Genomic DNA, 5,458 nt, shown 5'->3' on the forward strand with positions numbered 1-5,458 from the left:
TCTTTCTTTCTTTCTTTCTTTCTTTCTTTCTTTCTTTCTTTCTTTCTTTCTTTCTTTCTTTCTCTCTCTCTCTCTCTCTCTCCTTCCCTCCCTTCCTTCTTTCCTTCCTTCCTTCCTTCTTCCCTTCTCCTTCCCTCCTTGTTACATCTCAACCAGTTTCTCCTTCCTCCTCTCCTTCCAGCCCCTCCCTCCTTTCCTTCAAATGCCCACCCCCACCATCCACTCCCCCTCTTCTGGTTCTCTTCAGAAAAGTGCAGACTTCCATGGATATCAACAAGTCATTGTATATCAAGTTGCAGTGAGACTAAGCACCTCCTCTTCTATTAACACTGGATGAGGGTCCCAAAAGCAGGCAACACGGTCAGAGACAGACCCTGCTCCTACTGTTTGGAGTCCCACAAGAACACAGCTGTTACATATGTGCAGAGCTCCTATAATTCTTTCTCCTCCCTCTTCAGTGGGGTACCCGGAGCCCCACAGGGAGGGACAGGATGGAGATCTGCAATTCGAGCTCTCTCCATCAGCTGCCAGTGGAAGCCTCCACAGACATTTTTAAATGTAGGTCCTTACTCTTCCTTTTCCTTAGTAAGCCATCTCACTGGCCTCTAGTGGAAAAGTTTTAAGCTCAGATCTGATCTTTTTCTCTGTCTCTCTATCTCTGTCTGTCTCTCTGCCCCCCCATGTGTGTAAATATTGGAGAAGAGAATCAGCTATAGCAATAGCAACTTTTGCCACCTCTTGATTCATACAAAAGCTTACACTATCTTATCTATGTAGTTTGAAATTTCAAAATAAAAGTCATAAATAGCAGCAAACCAAACCAACCACAACAACATTGTTCTCCAAATATACATTTTGGAGGCTGGGCATGGTGGCACACACCTTTAATCCTAGCATTTGAGAGACAGAGACAGGCAGATCTCTGGTCTACACAGTGAGTTTCAGGATAGCCAGGGCTAGGTGGAGAGAGAGTATCTCAAACAACAACGACAACTGCAGCACACGTTTGGATATATTTCCTGTCTTCCTTTTTTTCCAGACAGGGTTTTTCCATGTAGTTTTGGTGCCTGTCCTGGATCTCGCTCTGTAGATCAGGCTGACCTCAAACTCACAGAGATCTGCCTCCCTCTGCCTCCCAAGTGCTGGGATTAAAGGTGTGGGCCGCCGCCGCTGCCGCCGCCGCCGCCGCCGCCGCCGCCGCCACCACCACCACCACCCGGCCCATCTTTTTAAAATACCAAAATCTATAATAGAGCAATCTGAATAGGTGATTAAAACTTATTTGTCACTTCTGGTTACCTTGATTGAATATCAACAACATTTCAACTATAATGCTCTCAAATAAAAAAATTCTTCTAATATTTATTAACATACAAAGGAACAGATTTTCTTCTGGGATTTTTATCTGTACTTGGTTTCAGGGGGTTCTCCTCCTCCAACTCCTCCCCTCCATCCCCTTGAATCCTTCCGCTCCCACTATTTCTCTTTCTACTGTCAAGTCACATGTGTTACATTGCCTTCCTTACCCGTCCCTTAAACACTTTTTTCCCTCTCCTATGTCCCTTTCTAGTTCCCCGACTTCTCCACATACTCTCTTCTTTTTTTTCAACCTCTCATTACTTTTATTATTTTTTTCACTTTTTTTTTATTTTACAATACTATTCAGTTGTACATAATCCACATACTCACTTCTACAGAGACACACAGGTAGAAAAATTAGAAGCTAGTTCTCCTGCAGCAGATGGGAACAAATCCAGGGACCCACAGACAGACATTATGCAGAGAGTGGGAGACCCTGGGACACTCAGCCCTAAATCAAATCCCTCCCCTCAGGGCTCAGGGAACCCCAGGAAGAGGAGACAGAAAGAGTGTAAGAGCCAGAGGGGATGGGGGACACCAGGAGAACAAGTCCCTCCAAATGAACTGAACAAAGCTCCTGTGAACTCTCAGAGACTGAGGCAGCGTGCACAGCGCTTATACTAGTTGCACCAGTTCAGTGTTTTTATGGGATTCCTGAATGTGACAATGAGTCTCTGATTCTGATGTCTTCTCTTTGGCCCTTTCCCTTCATTTGTTTAGTCCAGTTCCTATGTGTTAGTTTTGTTTTATCTTATTCTATTTTATTTTGTCATGTTTGATTGCTATCCCTTACAAGCTTGCTCTTTTTTAATGAGAGACAGAAAGGGGGCAGGTCCAGATGGGAGAGGAACTGGGAGAAATAGAGGGAAGGGAAATTGTATTCAGAATATGTTATATGAGGGGAAAAAAATCTATTTTCGATAAAAGAAAAAAAAAAAGAAAACAGATTCAGGGAAATGAAGGGCTTCTGTTTTAGTCACATATAATTGTGGTGGGTGCAGATCCACACTGGTACTATACATTTTTTTTCTTTATGTTATTGTACTCATGGTTAATCAAAAATGTTAGACCAGCAAAAAAAAAAAAAAAAAAAAAAAAAAAAAGTGCCCAAGGCCGAGTGTGGTGGTGTGTGACTATAACTCCAGTACTTAGGAATTGGAGGCAGGAGGAGCAAAGCTTCAAGGGCAGCCTGGGCAATATCCTGTCTTAATAAAATGAATTTTACCAAAAATGAAAAGTTTCAGACAAAAGCAAAGAAAGTGTGAGAAAAATCACTTTGCAGGCTGTGATAACTGCTCATCACAGCTACAATGAGGCATGAAGTGTGGAATTTCACAGTTTGCCAGAACCTGAAGATATGGAACATTCCTTAATACATTTCTTAAAAATCTAACCAATAAGTAACAAAAGCAACCATCAGCAAACCAAATGAATAAATACCTGGTCTTTTCTGCAAAGTTTCTTCTTTTGGGAATACAGATAGAGATACACGCATGCATATATGCATGTATATATGCATGCATGCAGGCACTCAGGCGTGCATCCATGCACCCACACATTTTTATAACAAATCCTTTGCTTGCATATAAATGTAAAACCCCAACCTTTCAAAATGAAAGAAATCTATAAAGCCTGTCTATGGCAGGAAATTTTCTGTTTTTTTAATTAAATACCACTTTAAGAAAGATAAAACACATCATTCCCAGAAAATATGAAAACTAAGACATATATGTATTGGAAGTAGAAGAATTCATATTCATTATTGCTTTTTTCCCATTTGCCATTAATTTTTTAAAATGTAAGTCTTCTGAAATAAGGGAGAAGAAATAAAATCAACATAATTTATAAGTTAAGACACTAAGAAAGAGCTAGAGAGATGACTCAACCATTACTGCTCTTGCAGGGGACCTGAGTTCAGTTCCCAGAACCCACAAGGCAGCTCACAACGCTTTGCAGCTATAGTTCCAGGTATTTTGACGCCCTCTTCTGGCCTTCCATGGACACTGCATGCACATGGTGCATATACATTCATGCAGGCAAAACACTCATACACATAAAATAAAAATAAATAAATTCCTTTGAATAAAACTAATAATAAATAATATTTGAATAAAATTAATAAAAATAACCTCTTTATTTGGGTCTCCAGGATTCTAATTTGAAAATTAGTTTTAATAGTTGCATTTAATGGGCACAAACATACCTAGTCAGCCAACAGTTATCTAGGAAATTGCATTCTTTAGTCATTTCAATATAAAGAGTCCTTGCCATAGAAGCTTTTAAATGAATAAATGATGAAATTAAAGCAACCTGATTATACATAATCTTAGATATGTATTGATTGATGTTTAACTTTTTTTATAGTTTAATGTATTTTAATAGCAAACTTACAGGAACAGCACAGAAGACAGACAACATTAAAAACATGTACTTGCATGTAGGATAACTCACTTAGAAAAGTATAGTGAATGGATGGAATCTACTGTATGATAAAAATGCTACAAACACCATTTAGTTGCCATCAATAAGAAATTTACTTATTTTAAAAAAATCCAAATGCTGGCATTGTCCAGAAAATTTTAACAGGTTAATTTATAATTGTTATAAAGTTGAACTATTGAAATGTGTTCACTGAAACATTTTGCTTGCATTAATGCTTTACATCTTGCATTTATATTAAAAATTCACACACAAATGAAAATGGAAAAACTGCCAATACCTGATTTCTGTCCCCTATTTTTCTACTCGCAATCATATACTTAGGTACCTTTTGACCCCATGGAAAAAAATATCTAACATTCAGAACTACTGATAACAGGAAGAAGAGGAAAAAAATTTTTGAGAATGAAATGTTTCCCCTCATAGTGGACTCTTAAGCACGTTCTCCGCGTATGCGGTGTGCTAGCTGGATATCTTTTGGCATAATTGTTACATGTTTGGCATGGATAGCACACAGGTTGGTATCTTCAAAAAGGCCAACCAGATAGGCCTCACTCACCGCCTGCAAAGCACCAAAAACTGCACTCTGGAAGCGCAGATCTGTTTTGAAGTCCTGAGCAATTTCTCGCACCAGACGCTGGAAGGGGAGCTTGTGAATCAGAAATTCAGTGTACTACTGATAACGTCTGATTTCCCTGAGTGCCACAGTACCAGGCCTGTAACGATGAGGTTTCTTCATCCCTCCAGTAGAGGGCGCACTCTTGCGAGCGGCTTTAGTAGCCAATTGTTTCCTGGGTGCTTTACCACGGATTTGCGGGCAGTCTGCTTTGTACGAACCATGGTATGGGCACCTCCTTACTTATCCCCCTTCTCCTTCGGCTGGAGCTCTGCAAGCGAGAGGCGGCGCTGGCGTTAGGGAGCGGCGGCGGCGTAGCGACGGCTGCGAACACAGTTCGATGTTTAACTTTTAAATGATCATTATTGTCAGCCACTCATGCTTTTGAAGATTTCGTTCATTTCCTATAAAAAGCTCTGAACCCCAAAATGCTAAAGAAAATTTAGGAGAATTTGTATACTCATGCTTCTAGGTGCTGTCTGAAAGGACACAATGAAGGTTATCTTCATGTTAAATGGTATTTTATAGAAATATCATAAGTCAAGTCTTTCTAGAACAAGAGGCCAGTGTTCTACAAATGCGAGTAAAAATCCATTGTCCCATCAACACAAACCTGACAAATTTAAGGTCATGGCCAATCTTTCTTGTTTACTTGAATATTTTTGCCGCAGTTGAGATGAGGTTGATTTTTTTGGGGGGGGGGGTTTGTTTATTTATTTCTTTGTGTTTTTGTTTTGAGATAGGTCTCATTAAGCAGCTCTAGTTCTTCTGGAATTTGCTGTGTAGACCAGGCTAGTCTCAAACTCAGAGATCTGCCTGTTTCTGTTTCCTAAGTGCTGGGATTAAAAATATGTGCCACCATGCCTGGCCTGAGATGTTATTTTTATTAAGTAAAAAGAACTTTGTTACAGCCTACAATACAAAAATGTCCCTACTAAGTTTTCTAAAAATTACTTACCTTCATCCATCTGAACCTTTGTCTGTTAGCTCTTGTTTATTCAGAATCTTTGTATGTTAGCTTTTATTCATTCAGAATCCATATTT

General features: G+C 39.5%; 1 pseudogene; it reads right to left on the reverse strand.

The window, feature by feature from the left end:
- Positions 1-3,874: 3,874 nt before the first annotated feature.
- On the reverse strand, positions 3,875-4,653 carry LOC114709758 (annotated as a pseudogene).
- Between the last annotated feature and the right edge of the window lie 805 nt (positions 4,654-5,458).

Source organism: Peromyscus leucopus, chromosome X, assembly GCF_004664715.2.
Source record: "Peromyscus leucopus breed LL Stock chromosome X, UCI_PerLeu_2.1, whole genome shotgun sequence".
NCBI lineage: Eukaryota > Metazoa > Chordata > Mammalia > Rodentia > Cricetidae > Peromyscus > Peromyscus leucopus.